Below are 18,764 nucleotides of genomic sequence, written 5' to 3'. Positions count from 1 at the left end.
ATATTTCTATCATAATATCCATTTATCTTATTGCGATTTAAAGAGTCTCTATGCGATTTTTGTGTTTTTTTGTGTTTTTGTTGGGTATTATTGTGAAAATTCAAAACAAGTTGGGTAAATTGATATAGTACTAAGAAAATTTGGGTATTGATGTTATTTTCTCTTATATTTATCATTACTGTTTATTATAGTTTAGTTTCGATCATCGATTTACTATAACCATAGTTTATTTCATACTCACAAATCATGAATGAAGCATATTTGAAATTTTTTATGATACAATTTATAAAGTTACCGTACATCATACGGGTATTAGGATATATTTGTCAATAAACTAAAACATGATTGTAGCCTCTATTTAACGATACGTGACATCGTCTTCAAACGACAAGTGTCTTTTTAGTCAAATTAGTTTTAAAAAAAGCTACATATATAATCCGACATTGTTACTATTTGATAACATATCTAATTATTATTATTATTATTATTATTATTATTATTATTATTATTATTATTATTATTGTTATTATGTAAATCTCCCTTATTATTATTAGTTCCATGTTTTCTTATAACATACTGTATTATATACCTTACAAAAAATCTCCAAAAACTTATCTCATTCTTCAATTTAATTGGATTCTTCCAAACTTTATTTCTTACTCTTTCTTTTCCTTATTTTGAACAAACCCTTATATATATTTTCATGATGTATAAGTTCTCCCTATGTTAGTAAAGAATCGTATAATATTTTCTTGCTTATTAATATTAGTATATTATTAGTATAATATAATATATTAGGGAATTCTTGAACATTCATGCTACATCATAAGCATTAAAGTTATAAATTTTAAATCAAAATGCATTATCTTTTTATACATGTCGAAAAATTTATTTAGTTGATTGTCGTATTATGAGTCGACCGTGCATCGCACACGGGTATTAGGACTAGTATATATATATACACGAATATACACACATTAAGGAATTTTTGTAAACATCTTGTTACGACGAGACTTTTTAAAAATCTATTTTAAAGAATGTTTACATACTTAAAATTAGACTCCATCCATTCGTAAGCAGAATACTTCGAGTTTCAACACGTTAATATCTGTAGATCTCACATATCTCTTCTATTCAACAAATGAAACACTTCGCATTTGACTCTTCCCAATTTTGACACCAAAACGGCCAAACAAGCCAGATAACGAAACTTCGAGTACTAAGCTAAGCTCTACGATATTATCGCCAAACGACATCAAAATTCGTAGGAACCTCAAGGTCATTTCTGCCCAAATACATACCTTGACCAAAACGACCAGTATAATTAATCAAAAAGGGACATTCCATTACTATTAGAGCACAGGTATTATTTAAAAAGGAAATGCAACCCACTGCGAAGATTATCCACACTCTCTCTAAACAGCATTCTTCTTTTTGGACCTTTTGCTCACTTTTACCACTGAGCTCCTGGCTCTTACGACATTGACAACCAAAAATAATAAGCATGAAGCTTAATGACTATAAAAAATTTAACATGCAATTTATTGTCACAATGTATATCAAACTATCATATATATATAATGGAAAATGATTAATTCTCCTAACTACCTCTTAATCATGAAATGATGACATGTTGAAAAATCAGAAAACAAAATTTGGAAAGAAAATTACTAGATAACACGTCATATATTTAAGTTATTTTTTATAAAGATTTATCATTTTTAAACTGTCATGATGTACACAACTGTCATGATTTAGATCAAGGTGTCATAATGTACACCATAATAACCGACATACTTTTTATGGATCCATACTGTCATGACATAATTTGACCTACTAATACCTTAACTATTACAACAAAATCACAATACAATCAACAAGGAATAACTGGCCATAAGTAGTCATGTACAAAAAAACTGAAACCGAACCCGAAAGTCAAACCAAAACTGGTCAAACCCGGTTATTGACCATAACCGGTTCGGGTTCTCCAAAACCCGGCGGTTAGAACCCGGGTATGCTATTTAGCCGTTATAATCGGGTTGGACCCGATTTCTACCAAACCGGTTTCTCTAACCGGGCTCCAAACCGATCCAGTAACCGGTTATTGGGCTTTAAGGGAGCTGGGCTTTTCCTTGGTTCACAGTAGGTACAAAGAATTTGGTGTTTCTTTTCCTAGCCGTTTCTTACCCTTTTTTTTTACTCTTTTGCCATTGTAACATTTTATATATACACACATTCATTTTAGTTAATTTACAACAATTAAAAGTCTTACAAACACTCCAAAATCATGACAAAACACTAAAATCACTCATTCAAAAGTCACTTTAACATGGCAAAACCAAGTTGTTCTAATGACCAACCACAACCACAACAACAACAACGTAAAAATGTTGTTCGAGTGTTAACTACGACTCGAGCACAAGATGTTTGGGGTACTTGTTTCGATTTGGTGGAATATGAAGATGGAACACAAGGAGCGATATGTAAAAAATGTAAAATGCATTTGGGCGCCGGTTCTAACACAACGTTAAGGTCGCATAGAGATGATTATTGTAAAGTATTAAAAAACGTTGCAAAGGAAGGTCAATCAACAATGGCACGAGATGGGAGTATTTTTGCATACTCGACGGAGGCGTGTCGTCAACAATTTGCACAATTCGTGATTCAAGAAGCATTGCCGTTCAAACACTTTGACAACCCGCGATTCACCAAGGTCGTTCAAACCGCACTTCAACCTCGATATGCTCAAGTAAGTCGTGCTACTCTTAGATGTGATTGTATGAAATTATGGAAAAATGCTAAAGAAGAATTAAAAAGAAGTTTTGAAAATTTAAAAACAAGTGTAAACTTAACTACCAATGTTTGGTCCGCTCCTCATGGTTTGCCCGGTTCTTACTTATGTGTTACCGCCCATTGGATTCATCCCGAAACGTGGCAAATCATGAAGCGTACCATTGCTTTTGAAAACTTTGAATATCCTCACACGGCTCAAAACTTATTTGTTATGTTGAATGATGTAATAAAAATCTTTAAACTACAAGAAAAAGTTTTTTTTCGTTTCTTTTGATAATGCTAGTAACAATACTAGTGCCGTAAAAAAACTCATTCTAAATTACAATCCGCCTTTGAAGGGTGCTTTTTACCATGGTCGATGTGTAGCTCATATTATAAACTTGGTTGTCCAAGATGGGTTGGCGGTGTGGGATGTAAATTTTGCAAAAAACGAGTTTAAAAGAATGTTACAAGACATATTCATGGGGGGTGGAGCTAGATATAAAGCATATATGAGATTGTGTAAGGAAACGGATAACACGTTTTTGACCCCTAATTGGGACGTGCCCACAAGATGGAATTCGACCTATAAAATGTTTATGTGTGGTTTACGTCAAAAAAATACTTTACAAGTTTTTCATGATATGCTTGTTGATAAGAAAAAGGCTAAATGATATTCGACGGAAAATTGGTCTATAATTGAACGAATAACCGAATTTCTCAAATTCTTTTTTGATGCAACCACTTTGTTATCCGGTGTCTACTATCCCACGTCTCATTTGGTTCTAAAACAAATTTTTTTGTTGAGTGAAAAATGGGTGAATTTCAATGGAAGGGTGGGTTATATGAAAAAATGGTAGCTCCCATGAAAAAGAAACTTGGTAAGTATTTTAAGGAAATACCACCTACTTTTGCTTGTGCCGCCGCATTAGACCCATGTATGAACGTTAACGGGGTGAGACGACTTATTGAAAAAATAAGTATTGGTTTGGATTTGCATCTTGAGGACCCATTTCATGCATCAAAAGCAATTGAAGAGTTTAAAAAGCAATTTAAAGATTTGTTTAAATGTTATTTTGCTAAACATGGTGGTAATGTTGGTTCAAGTTCGTCTTCATCATCTTATTTTAAACCTTCTCGAAGCTCAAACTGAAACGACCGGACTTGATAATTAAAAGAAACGATAATTTTTAATTTTTTTTTACAGTAAATACCCACTGCGCCTCAGTGGGGGCAAAACACCCCGCAGACCAAAAAATCCGGGTTGCCCTCTCCCACTGCGCCGCAGTGGTAAATGGCTGACCCATAACTTGCCAAACTTCAATTGACACACTCCAATACTTGGAACCCATACAACACAAATTCAAACCTTTTAAAACCATAACTAAGACTTCAAATCATATAAAAACACCCTTACAATGTAATTTACCTTCCATAAACAATTTGCACTTACAAGAACCTTCAAATGGGTCAATTGCCCAAACTACCCAAGTTGTCAAAACACACATTTGACTCAATGCCAACTACAAACTTACAAGTTCTAAGACTCAAAAGTTAGGGCATTACAATACATTCATTCAAAACGACACATTATGTACCAAGAGCCATATGAGGAGGGATGAACTAGGTTTCTAACAACTCCATTCTTCCAAGAATGGCCAAAATACCTTCCACAAGCCTAGCAACTTTAATATCAACACTTCAAATCAACCAAGCCTAGTTTCTTCTTCCGGAACTACCTATAAAAAGGGTAAACAACTAAAAAGTAAACGAATGCTCAGTGAATAAACTTGCATACAAATGTATATACAAAGGAGGGCAAAAACACAAAAGACTATCACATGTAGCTAATGATACCGTCATATCATCACTTGCATACTCACTTTTGCATTCACTTTTACGCTAACAATAATCAAAGAGGTTCTTAGGCCTCATCTCAATACAACTATGGGGTTCTTAGGCCCCGACCTCAAATTAGGCCCTGACACCGAATCGATTACCACACACGGAATCCACCATCATATGGTAATCGACCCAACGGACATATAAGAGTATGCAAATTTACTCACCTCCTCCGCGACTAATAACAATCAAGAATGCCACAACAAGTGCAAAGCTTTCAACCTAACAAATCAATACAATATGCATAAGACTTTATTTACAAACTTGGCTAGCTCACATAGCCACCATCAATTCACTAGCATTCCTATTCTTCCAAACTCAATTTCTTTAAGTTGGCTTAAATTCAAGTTTCACTTAACAAAGTTCAATCTTTTAAACTCATCAATCTCAAATATCTATCATTTTGCTAAAAATCTCATTTTACCACCATCATGTGGTCATTTCATCTTATTGCTCAAAATTATCAAATTCTCATTTTGACCATAATGGTCAGTTGGTCACTAACAACTCAAATCAATAAGTTCATGCAACCAATAATCATAAATCAAGTTACAAACAATAAAATGTGAAAACATTGGCAAAATCATGATTCAACCCAAAAACCCCCAAATTGGATGGTTGCATGAACCCTAATTCTTGAGCTAAAAATCAAAACTAGGTTAGAATTATTACCTTAAAGAACAAATCTACTACAATGAAATCAAACAATTAGAATCAAGCTCCTTCCTCTTTTCTTTCTTGGTGTGGTTCGATACACACACACACACACCTAATTCTCCAATTCACTAGTTAGCTAATTGTAGTGATTATTATTATTATCTTGGAAGGATTTTATTAATTAAAATTAACACACTTGAAGAGAATCAAAAACACACTTGAAGTCGACCACCACCACCGCCAAACACAAACCTTACTTTTAAATTCTTGATTGTATAAGGTTATTGTTATTATGATTTTAGAGTAGATTAATTGAATTGCATGAATCAAGAAGAAGAGAAGATTTGAGAAGCATAGAAAGGAGATAATGGAAATATGACTAAGGGGGGAAAAGATGGCTGGCACTCCCTTATTATTCCACGCCCCTTTCTCAAAACTAATAGGTATTTTACCCGCTAAAGTTCCAACTAAATTAACCCCCGATTCAAGAATAAAATACTAGGAAATTATTTTAATGTCAAAACTACAAAAGGGGTTATTTTATTTATCTTAAAATTATTGGGGTGTTACACAAACCCAATGACTAACTTTTTAAATGAGTTGAGAAGTGATAACACTAAAAGGGCTAGGGGTGAAGACAATGAGATTAGTGGGGAATATGGGAGATATACCCAAACCGATTTTTTGGTCACCTTGGGAGGCGATGAGATTAATTCTTTTGATATATTGGCTTGGTGGAAAGTAAGGGAATCTCAATTTCCCATTCTAGCCATCATGGCCCGAGACGTACTAAGTACCCAAGCTTCCACGGTAGCTTCGGAATCCGCTTTTTCACTTAGTGGTAGGGTACTTACTATACGAAGAACAAGACTCACGTCGACATCATTGGAGATGTGCATTTGCTTAAAAGATCACTTAGATGCGGCCGAACGTATACAAGACATTTCATCTCTTGAAGGTGAACTATACATAGAGCAAGAACTACACATGGTTGAGGTTGAAGAAGGTGTTGCAATATCACTTTCAGATGAAGAAATTGCTCTTGATGAAGCTTCACGTGAAGCTAGTTCCGAAGATGATGATTAACTCGTTGAAGTTTTGGGACTTGGTGATGATTGAAGACTTGAAGATGTTTAATGAAGACTTGAAGATGCATTAAAGATTAAAGATTTGAAGACTTTTCTTAGCAAAGAGTCAAAGACGTTTATTTTTATTATTGAAGACTTGAAGTTGTTTATTAGTATCTGAAGACTTTTATTTATTAAATGTTTGTTAATGAAGACTTTTATTATCAAGTATTATTAAGTATGTGAAGACTTTGAAGACTTGAAGAATGAAGACAAGTTGAAGACTTGGAAGACTTGAAGACACAAAGTTAAAGAATTTATATTAGTGAAGACTTTTATTAATGAAGACGTTTAATTTTAATGTTTAATGTCGAGCTCGTTTGAAGTTTGAACATCTTCTTATTGTGGATTAGAAGACTTTTTATTAAGTGTTTGAATGTGTACGAAAACTTTGATCTATAACAAAAAGTATGCATTTTTAAGCGAAAAAGAGGCTATAATTCAAGTACGGCAAAACCGAACCGGTGAGAACCTGGCCCTAATCGGTTCCAAGTGGGTTGGGTTTCCTTCCTCACAAAACCGGGTTGAGGTCAAACCCGGTTACACTTTGTTGACCAGAAACTGAATCGAGTTTCAACCCGAACCGGTTATACCCCAACCCGATTTTTGTACACGACTAGCCATAAGTGATGACAACTTCACAATCAATTGAAATCTCATACACCATATGCAATTTGCTCTCTTATTAGTGGTTCAATACACTCACCGGACTTGTCTATCTGGAAATTCACACACTGGCACTTCTAACCACATTGCACCGTAACAAACATCTTAACATGCTAAAAAACAATTTTTCATCCCATAATCAAATTGACCAGTTTGACTTCATAATTAGTCACTAACTAATCTCATAATCCTAATTAGTAAATTTCTATCTAATTCAAACTTAATCCAACTATACTGCATTCAAATGAGCTTGTTTAACCCAACATAATCATGAGTTCACATCTTTCAATACATTTAATCATTTAAGGGCTAATTGATTGAAAAATACCTCAACTTGTCACTTTTTATTTTATTGGGGTCAAAACAAAAATTTGTCCTATTGTGAGGAAAAAAACGGCTAAACCAACTATGTTGGGCTTTTATCGGCTAAGTGATGCTTTCTATCCGGTTTATACATAATTTAATATCCACGTGTATAATTTTTTAATAAGTCATTTATATATATGATAGATAATAGATAAACACACTCTCTCTCTTCTTTCTTCTTCACCTCACCCACCAATCCACCTGCTTCCCCTTCCCCCCTTTCTTTCAGAAGATTGTTGCCCATTTAACCTAGATCTACATATATATGAGTATATGACATTAATTTACATAAAAATCAATTATTTTCCTCTATCTCCTTCCTTTTCAATTCCAGCCACCCAACCGCCGCCGTCAACCTCGCCGGAAAAAGAGGTACACCTCAAAATGCTACAAAAATAACCTCATCATCATCATAGCAACAAAGAAAAACCATCTAACCCCCAATACCACCTCTGCGGACACCCCCACATCGCGACTTCGCCGCCGCGAAGGTCACCAAAACCCACTTGGTAATTTTTGATTCCTAGCAAAACCCACCAAAACCCGTTTTCAGTAGCCACCCAATAAGATTGTGATCAGTTGCTCGTCACCGGCATGTGCAGATCCCGATTAGAATCCGTTTGTAGCATATTCACATCAGATTCGTTTTTAATGATGGTTGTTTTTTTTATTAATTTTTGTTAATTTTAGAAAGAAGGCAGTGATATAGCAAATTTATTCTTAGATTGGAAATCAATTTTAAGCAGTATTCATTAGTTTAAGAAGTGCAAGTTGTTGTGCCCATTTGTACTATACGATGAATGATTCCTCGTTTGGTGATTTTGTTGAAATTATTAATTTGTACTTAAAGCTAATGTTTTGGAGCATGAGCATGTATGTGGGGAAAAAGATAGTTGAAAAATGTTAATATGTTAATTGGATTATCATCATAAGATGATATGGCATACATCTCATGATTTATTTTTTTTATTAAATGTAATATTAAATTAAAAATAGAAAAATGACCGGCAACTTGTTGCTAAGCCCAACATAGTTGGTTTAGCCGGGTTTTTTCCTCACAATAGGACAGATTTTTGTTTTGACCCCAATAAAGTAAAAAGTGACAAGTTGAGATACTTTTCAATCAATTAGCCCATCATTTAAATAACTAAAATCGCTAACCTATTTCAATCTGTTACAGAATTCCTTTCAAAAATCGAAAGTAATGTTTCCTAAATGTTCAATAACATCACAACGTCAAAAGAATAAAACCCATGTTTTAATCAACCAAATCCCAACTGCATGCTTGGTTTTAAAAAGTGATGGGCACACAAAAGCGATAGGGTCCATTTCAAAAGTGCAAAGCACTAAGCGCAAAAGTGGCGTGCTTTTCGTACGCAAGGCGCACACTTATGAAAAGAAACTATAATTATAATTATTTATATAGTAGTTACATAAAAGACCAAAACACCATCAATAAGATACTCGTTTAAGCCCGGCTTTGATCAAATTTGGTGTTCGAAAAGAAACTTTAAAAAAGTGCTGGCTCGATGAGGAAAAAGAAAGAGATCAATCTTGTTGAGAAATAAGAGGTAAGAAAAAATAAATTTACTTATTTATGAAAAAAATCCTCTTGTGTACAAAAGGCTCACGCCTTGTAGCGCTTTTTAGCGCCTTGGTTCACAAAAAAAAAAACCCAAAAAGCAAGCGCTTTTTGTACACCCTGCGCCTTGGGTACCAAAAAACTCTGGCTTGCCCCAAGGTATTAATACTACATGTCTACATAGCAAATCAAGCCACATCAACTGGTAGTTGCACCTGGGTTTTACCTATAGATCATGGGTTTGAACCTTAAGGTTGACATGCATGTGAGATTTTTTCCTCATGTGAGATTTTTTCCTTTGGCACTCACCCTTGTATAATGAGCTAGGGTGGTTCAAAACATGCCGTTCAAAACGAAACTAGTCTGAGTTAATTATGAGCTAACTTTGTCATTTTCTGAAAACACTACATTCCTGCAATTTAACCATTTTTTCTAACCAAACACTAGGTATTTTTGTCTCAAGTTGTACACAAGTGTATGACTGAAAATCTGATTTATCCACCTTGAGTAAATGGGTTGACTTAGAATAGTATTCCAGACCTATCTAATCTTTTTAAGCAGAGATATACTCCGTATCTCTCAAGTTGAAAGATCTTGAATACTTTGCTTCTGGTTCAAACATGAAGCTGATATCTCATCCACGATTAGGTGCATATTTAACCAAATGTCTAAGTGAATAGATACATATTTATTTATTGGTTCTTTCAATGGGCTAGTGGGGCGTACTTACAATGAGCAGTGATACCAGCATGCACATGTAACGAACTAAGGGCCATATAAAAAATCCCATCTACAATGCCCATCATTCACCTTCTCTTCGGGTAATTTCATTATTTATTGTCTCTCTTAGTTCTTCGGACCCCTTGCTATGTAATCTAGTAACACCCGCACTTGAATAGTAAAGTTTCTACTACTTTGATAATATAATTATAGAAATATATTGGTTACAACATCTAGACCCATGTGAGTCAGTGAGTGCAGCAAACAGATCCAAACCATACAGAATAGCATGGGGTGAAGCGTACTCTGGTCAAACAGATTTGACCATTGTGTACAATTAATTGCAAAAAAATTTGCAATGAACTTCATAGATGACATCTTGAATAGACTCCCTCATAAAAGTTATGGGAAGATCAAGATCAATTTTCATTTGAGTTCAATGTTTTAAGACACATGCCTAGTACCAAACTCGGCAGAACTTATGAGCTCCCTAAATCCCTAATGGAGGCTAAAAAATTTTTTGAGCTTTTTCTAATCATAGATTCATACCTGGAGTTGTTACAATAATGGCCTGCCCATTAAGTTCTGCTTTCATATTCGAAGTTCTCCAAAATGGTATTAAGATAGATTCATATCTGTATCTAGCTTACCAGATACAGATAATCGCTATCACCAGTGCATCAAGATCATGAAATAATGCATAGTTAAACTGAAAAAGCACATTTGGAAATTATTAGTACCTTATTTGACAAGATTGTCATTCCCACTGCATTGCAGGCTCGACTTTCTGCAAAAAGAAACCTGCCCAGCTTTTCAGTCAAGTGATCTTGATATGTACTGGATGTAAAGCTAGTGAGAATTTCACGAATCACCCAATTTCGAATGAATCACCCAATTTCGAGAATGATTTGGTCCCTATTGAAGATGACGAACACAGATAGAATAAGAAAATGCACCAGCTTGACAAATAAAAGGATAAGGAATAGAACCTTTAATCTGGTGTTGTAAAGTCCATATTGTTTGACAATGTACCCAATGCGTTAATGTCTGTGCAAAGCAAAACACCATATTCTTCTTTTGGGTACCAAGGAAAGGAATGGAACTATAGTCATTTTTCCATCATCCAGGATCGCATATAGACAAAACGTGGCACACACCGTGTTTAATTCCCCAAGTTCAATGCTAGAAAGTTTTGACACCAGTATCAGACTTGATCTATTGATCAAAGTCTTCAACTAGGATACAACTCATGCATGGATGGTATGTTGTTCCATAAAGGCATGTTAGACACCAATAAGTTATTTGACTAGACTTGGTCCTTAGAAGGTATCTACAAAGCACCTAACGTGTACATAAGCTACAAGCCAGACACCAATAAGCTATCCGACTAGGCTTGGTCCTATGAACCAGCTATCTACAAAGAACCAAACGTTTGCATAAGCTACCAGCTAGACACCAAGCCTCTAAACCAGCTATAAGTCATGCATTAGCCCTTCAAATTAAAACATGTATTAGGGACTGGAGACAAGGTATCATTAGGGTCCCATTAAGCATACGAGCATTGTGATCATGCTACAAGGATATTGGTCAAGTTGTGAGATCACTTACGAAGATGTAGGCATACTATTGCAGGCTCACTGATGGACCCAAAGAAATTAAGACTGAATAACACTTAGTCACCAGGCCTTCTAGGCAGATAACTTGTAGGATCCAGTGTGAAGAACCAATTAATCATGAACCATGTATAGTACCCTTTTATTTGGTTGATTAAGGCACTTTCGATCAGTTTTTGTAGCTACAATTAGATAAGTCAATTGTTTTTAAACAAGCAAAAACCAAGCATTTTCAAGAAACCTTAAAGGGATAAGTGGTTAACAAAATCAATATGATCGTACTGAATGTGTAAATCATCACACAATACTAGAGGTGGCAATGCCACTCTAACACTTCATGGGCCAAAATTCGGTACACTCAATAGGCCTTACTAGGCATTCTGTTTCTCACACACTTTACCTCAAGTCGCCACTAAGATAAAAATGAATGAACATTGAGGTCCATATCACTTTGATATGGGTGTGTGGGTCATTAGACACAATTACTAAATCAAGTGACCAACTTAGCTACTCAATCAAGCACCTGTAGCATTTTATGTAATTGTCTCCAAGTGAATCTAGTGGTAAGGGTCGTAAAGATCTCAATTTCATAAGATAGTTTATGTTAGTGTGCACTCACAAACAAGAATCCAGTTCCACCAGCTAAGCCATATTTCAACTCTTTGGATTGCAGAGAAGGGCTTGGAAAGCAACCATGACAAAGCTCAAGATTCAAGCTCATAATGTAAGAATGTAAGAGCCACAAAGGTTATATGTACAAGTCCTGGACATTTGTTAGATTCAAGAAGAAAAAGAAATAATCAACTTAAATACAAAAAAAAAAAAAAAATTAGAAGGCTAGCAAATAAATAAATGGGTAAAAAGTGGTAAAATACCTTCAATGCTCCAATAATGGCCCCCGACGCCATCAGATCTCACTCTCGTCCTTGCTATCAGTATTACTAATTACACCTAGATGCTCCGCTTCTGCCAGTTTCCCTCTTCCAACCACTAAAATCAACTCCTTTGATTCATTATGGTCCAGCTTTCATGATGATTCTATTGGCAGCAGTGATGACGACAGTCATGTTTACAGTACACCGCTCACAATGGTTTCTCACCAACTGACCAAAGTCTATTAAGTTATGCACCATGTTCTCTATTGATGCAACACGACTTCCCAGCTTGTCCTCATGGCCACCTAGCTTGTCATTACAGCTGCACCAAGTCAAGCTTTTATCGAGTAACTAGAGCTCGAGCCCAATCCCGAGCTTTTTTAGATCAAGTCCGGAATATTTAACAAGCTGAGAGCAAGTCTTTGATGGCTCGGCCTGAGAAGTTACAGCGCTTATGTATACTATGAGGCTTTTTGAGCTTTTAAAGCTCATGATGTCTAGTAGAATACATTTTGCTAAAGTATTTGCAATATTTGAACTTTAGTTACTAATGTCTACTACACTACTCTTAAAAACTACTATTATTAAAAGAAAAACTAAAAGAAATAACCCTATTACTGTCTTAGATACAACTGCTATACACAATGAAGGCCTACAAAATCTGACACAAAAAACAAAAATTTTAAAAAACTAACAAAACCAGCTATATCTGATGTAAATTAAACCACCAAATATCCATCCAAGTATCCAGCAAATAAGTATCTTTACTGCCTAACTTTACAAAGTAAATGAAGAACTGATAGGAGGTCATGGTTTAGATACTTAACTGTATTGATGTACAAGGGAGCCTGCAATGAGGGAAGATGGACATCCTAGTCATCATGAACTTTGAAAGAAGCCAAAATGACCATGAAAAAACAGAAATACAAAATTTCACACCTATAATCTCTAGGTTGATGATAGATATACCCATCCAAGTTGCTATGCAATTACAACCCAATGTCCAGCAATCTCATAACAAACAGAACCTACAAGCAAGCATGAAATGATCTAACTACTGTAGATTGTTGCCAAAGAAAATGAATGGAACACGGAAAGAACAAAGAAAATAGCTATATACTACAACAGGGGTGCCAGCGGCACTTTCAACCTGAAGAATCCGTAGTCAGAATGTCACTTACTACCTGAGCAATTATCATGGATATACTTAGTTAAATAGAGATCTATGACTGCAATATAGTTAAATAGAGATCTATGACTGCAATAAAACTGATGTATGCAAGAGGGGTTGTTAAACTCATTAACCTTTTAATATTTAACAAAGAACTAACTGAACCACGCTACTGCAACAGAAAAAGAACAAAAACCATAACCCTAAATAAAAGAACCACATAATTGTATATTTGGAACATCCAAAAGCAATTTAGAAAGCACACTGTAATAATGTGACAGCAGAGAATCATCCTAAAAACCTCTTACATAAGCAAAGTCCTACTGGTCAAAAAGGATTCACAAAAGAAGCCATGAAATAAGGAAGATTTGTAGCCCTAAACAATTTCATAAATAGAAGACATCAAGCCAAAGCAGCCAAAAACAGAAAACGATCAAACATTAAATAAAACATTCCTTAGTTGATAACAAGATATCAAATATAACAATCCTGTTGATAGTGTAGTCATGACCCATTCATTGGTCTCATTAAAATCAACAGAGCCTAAAGCACAAGAAAAATAATGTAACGACTATGTATGATAATCCAAAAAAATGAACGAAATGCGTAAAAAATAATAAGAGGGTAATATAGAATAAAGTAGGAGTCAAAAGCTAGAGCAATCTCCACTACAAGAACCTTCAAACACATGATCAATGGTCTAGTAGTGGGAAATGCAAAAGCAACTGAACATTCAAAGAACAGGTTACACCTGTTCTTAGAAAACATAAAAACCATATTAAGATGGGGAAGTCAAAAACTAATACAATTACTGGTACAAGAACATGCATACACACGCTCAACCCTCAAGCACAAGCCTGAAAGTACAAAAGAAGTTGAAACAAGTGCTGTGGTAATCTAGTAATGGATGGAAATTACAAAAGCAATTGACAACTTTATATACATAAATAAGCACAGTCCCCATTAGAAAACCATCAAAACCACAATACCACATAAAGTAAGAGGAATTCAAAAACAGATGTAAACCCCGCTACAACAATCTAGATACGCAAGAACAACCCTCAAGTACAAGCCTCAAAGTACAAGAGAATTTGAAACGAGTGTTTAAGTGTTGTAGTAGTTAGGGAATACAAAAGCATTTGGAAGTTTTATAAAATATATGGACCTTACTATCTAATACATCAAAGACACTAAAAGTGGAGGAACACAAAAGCTAAAGCAAGCCTTGCTAGTTAATACACGTGTATTAAGAATGAATAACACAAACCCAGCCAACAAAAGTCGGCTGTTCAGTTAGATTTACTGGATTTCGAGTTCCAGGGGGCCTAAACTGGATTTAAGTTCCAGTGACTCCTAATTTGTTCAAAGAACCAACTTATAAATCATATCCTAAAACATGGCATGCAGGCCTTATTTAAAGACAGCTTAACCTAAACGAAACTTGGTTGCCAGGTAACTAATAACCACCTTTACTTTCTTTCTTGTATATTCCTTTTCTTTCTGTAATGGGTTCATATCAGTATTTTAAGCTTTTAAAGCTCATGAGTCTAGTATAACCCGTTTTGGTAAAGCATTTGCGATATTAAATTTTAGTTGCTAATGTCTACTAACCTACCATTTATGATTATTGTTTTTCTTTGACTTGAAAATTTAAAATGATGTTATTTTTGAAACTATACCGCTGTCTTTTTACTTATGGAATGATTATATTTAACTTAAGTATATCAGTGAGTGAGCTTTTCCAGCTGTATTCGAAACATAATCGAACCGAGCTCGGGCCTACTTACGTAAAATTCACAAAGTAAGCTCCGGCTGTAATGCATGGATAAACAAACAAAAGCCTATCAGACAATAAATGTTTATAATATAAAACAAAAAGGAAAGTAGATTACCCACAACTTTGTAATTGAAAAGGAAAGCACGCAATATGGCTTCCAAATTCTTTTTACCTTGGACACGCCCTGCACATTGAAGAAACATATCCAGAATTACTTTACTACAATAAGCAAATTCATCAATAATCATATTCGGTTTATTAGAAACGGTCACAAAGATAAAATCTAATTGATAATGCTTGGATAGAAACTATCGTACATACTTACAAAAACATGACACTAATTAATTTTATAAGCAAAGACAGCAAAATGACCGGAGTCCTTTTTGTATCATTGGCCAACCTTCAAAACATGTTGGGCAAGGCATGTCAACATGAATACACTGTATTATCCTTTGTTGAACATACAAATAATTGAAAATATACTTTAACAGAAAAACGTGGGTCTTAAAGGTTTTTGGGCAACTTTCAACCCATCTAAAATGTTCCCGTATACCTAACTAATTTGATTTGATCCATCAGAGATGAACCAGACTAGAGAACACAAATCCGGCCCAGACTGGAGTCCTTTTTTATCATTGGCTGACCTTCAAAACAATGTTGGGTAAGGCAGGTCGACATGAATACACTGTATTATCCTTTGTTGAACTTATAAATTATTGGAAATATACTTTTAACCGAAAAACGTGGGCCTTAAAGGACTTTGGGCGATTTTCAACCCATCTGAAATGTTCCCCAATACCTAATTTGATTTGATCCATCAAAGATAAACCAGACTAGAGAACACAAATCCGGCGCATTCAGAAGTAAATGAGTCAATATGGCCACATCTAATTATAAGATATGTAGATGCAAAAAGAACTAAAAGCTTACACAAAATCACAAATGCCAAGTGACTTGAAGAGATTCATATCGAAAGATATAGAACTACTTATGTTCTTCAATTGAACTCCAATAGTATGCTCAGGCAAATCCATCATCTGCACTCCTACCTGTACATGTAATTGAATGTCCAGACATTAAGTAAAAAAGAACTGACAGGAAGTCATGGTTTAGATACTAACCATACTGATGTACAGGAGAGCCAGCAATGAGGGAACAAGGACATCCTATTGATCATGCATATAACAGAACCTAGCAGACAAAGAAAAAACATCATCCTGCTGCAACATCAAAAGCACAAAAAACATAACCATAAGTAACAGAATGACAGAATACTACAATAGTGTCAGAGTACTAACCGGCAACCAACTAAAAGATCTGAACATTCGAGATCAAGGTAAATATAGTTGACACAATGGAGAAATAGGAACCATCAAAATGGGCGAATCAACTAGCAACCTGTACCTTGATTTACATCTACCAGTACCCGCCCCTTCAGATATATGAAGGTAATCAGTAAAACCACAAAAGATTAAAAAGAAATGGAGGGCCTACTCAAGGTGACCCTCAAACCGAAAAATAGTATGTTCAAGTTCAGGCTTGTAAGACACTTGAAATCAATTAGCAAATAACAAACCCAACCACACCACTGCAACAACATAAAGTGAACAGACAGAATTATAACAGTTAAACAGACATACATTTTACATGACCTGAAACATCGAAAGCGCGCAAGAGATGAAGGTAAAATTGAAACGACACACCAAAGAATCAAAAACCATAAAACTTTGGAGAGTGGAGCAATGTATTAACCTGTCACCTACTTTATCTCGTTCTGCAAACAAGCATTACCCACATATCCTGATTTGAAGGGTTATCAATGAAAACGTGAACACGAAAACTAAAACAAAAAATGATGACAGATATTTTTTTAAAAAATAGTGAAAAGCAAACCAGCATTAAGGTGTGAAAGTCACCAAAATAACTATAAAAGCAATAAAATGAAAAAATACAAATATCGAACCTGACATCATACACTAAGATATCAAATATAAACATCCTTTTCCTGTTGGGCCATGACCCGTCCATTGGTCTCATAAATTCAACAGAACCTAAAATCACAAATGAAATAATATAATCACTATGTATGATAATTGAAGAAAATGAACAGAATGTGGAAACAAACAATAACAGAAGACGGTAATATAAAAAAAAAAAAATACTGAGAAACAACAGCACTTACAGCCTGAAGAATCCAAAGTCACAATCTGTCACCTAATATTTGGATGACTGGAACAAAACTCATGCCTGCATAACAAGCACTTCCTTATTACATATTTATACAGCAAACAAGCACTTACATAAAATAGTCCATTTTTTGTATATCTATTAAAATCAATTTCATGTTCATATTTACATAGCAAAACAAGCAATCCCTTTATTAAATATTTTGACTTTGTCTAGTTTTAAAGCTGAATCCATATGATATCTAACAGTCCATTTCTGGTCTATATTATAAAGCTGATCATCTGATCAGGTGGATACCACAAAGAAAAAGAACTTGCCTCATTACATATTTAAATTTTAAATTAGTCTTGTTTTAAAGATATTTCTGTAAGAATACTGCTACACGGATACTTTTAGAAGGGGATTTCAAAAGCAATTGAAAACTTTAGTAAAATATGCAACCCAAAAAATATATAAAAAAAATTCAAAATCACACAAGATAGGAGATGTCAAATGCAAATGAAATCACGCTACAAAAACAGCCTAGATACAAATGATCAACCCTTGAGTACAAGCCTCAAAGTACAGGAAAAGTTGAAACATATGTTTAGGTGCTTAGTACGCGAATACAAAAGCAATTGCACAACTCAAAAACACATGAAAACCATTACCAAAAAAGCCAAAGCCACAGAAAGTGGGAGGAGTCAAAAGCTAAAGCAATCTCCACTACAAGAACCTTCAAACACAAGATCAACGGTCAAGTACAAGCCTCAAAGTACAGGGTAAGTTGAAAAGACTGTTCGGGTATTCAAGTAGTGGGATATACAAAAGCAATCAAACATTTTAAAAAAAGGTGCAACACCATTGTTAAAAAACGTAAAAAGCTATACAAAGGAGAAGTCATAAGCTAAAGCAATTCCCGGTACAAGAACCTGATACACAGGATCAACCCTCAAGCACAAGCCTCAAAGTACAAGAGAAATTGAAACAAGTGTTGTAGTAATCTAGTATTGAATGGAAATTACAAAAGCAATTGAAAACTTTATAAAAAATTAAAAATATATAAACACAATCCCCAAACAGAAAAACATGAATTTGAAACCACATAAAATAAGAATTCAAAAGCAGTTGTAAACCCCACTACCACAACAATCTAGATACACACGAACAACCCTCAAGTACAAGCCTCAAAGTACAAAAGAAGTTGAAACGAGTTTCTAACTGTCGTAGTAGTTACGGAATACAAAAGCCTTGAGAAAACGTACCTTATGTAACCCCAGATGTCAAAATAGACGGAAAAAATAGCAAATGAAAAAGCAATTAACAAAGATTATGGATTCTTGAATAAAAAAGAATGACCTCTTCTGAAA

The 18,764-nt window shown here is 34.7% G+C and overlaps 1 long non-coding RNA gene across 1 annotated transcript; it reads right to left on the bottom strand.

Annotated features, from left to right (window-relative positions):
- Window positions 1–4,142: 4,142 nt before the first annotated feature.
- On the bottom strand, window positions 4,143–18,764 carry LOC122585556. The gene is made up of 12 exons (XR_006321729.1): window positions 18,066–18,764; window positions 17,411–17,475; window positions 17,192–17,279; window positions 16,981–17,028; window positions 16,527–16,660; window positions 16,350–16,419; window positions 16,159–16,277; window positions 15,344–15,412; window positions 12,281–13,308; window positions 12,025–12,168; window positions 10,533–10,707; window positions 4,143–4,511 (listed from the first exon to the last, which is right to left on the bottom strand). It is a non-coding gene; the product is annotated as an uncharacterized LOC122585556 (long non-coding RNA).

This window comes from Erigeron canadensis, chromosome 1 (assembly GCF_010389155.1).
Source record: "Erigeron canadensis isolate Cc75 chromosome 1, C_canadensis_v1, whole genome shotgun sequence".
In the NCBI taxonomy this organism is placed as follows: Eukaryota; Viridiplantae; Streptophyta; class Magnoliopsida; order Asterales; family Asteraceae; genus Erigeron; species Erigeron canadensis.
Note: the sequence above shows the minus strand (reverse complement) of the source record. Positions and strands in the feature narration are given on the sequence as shown.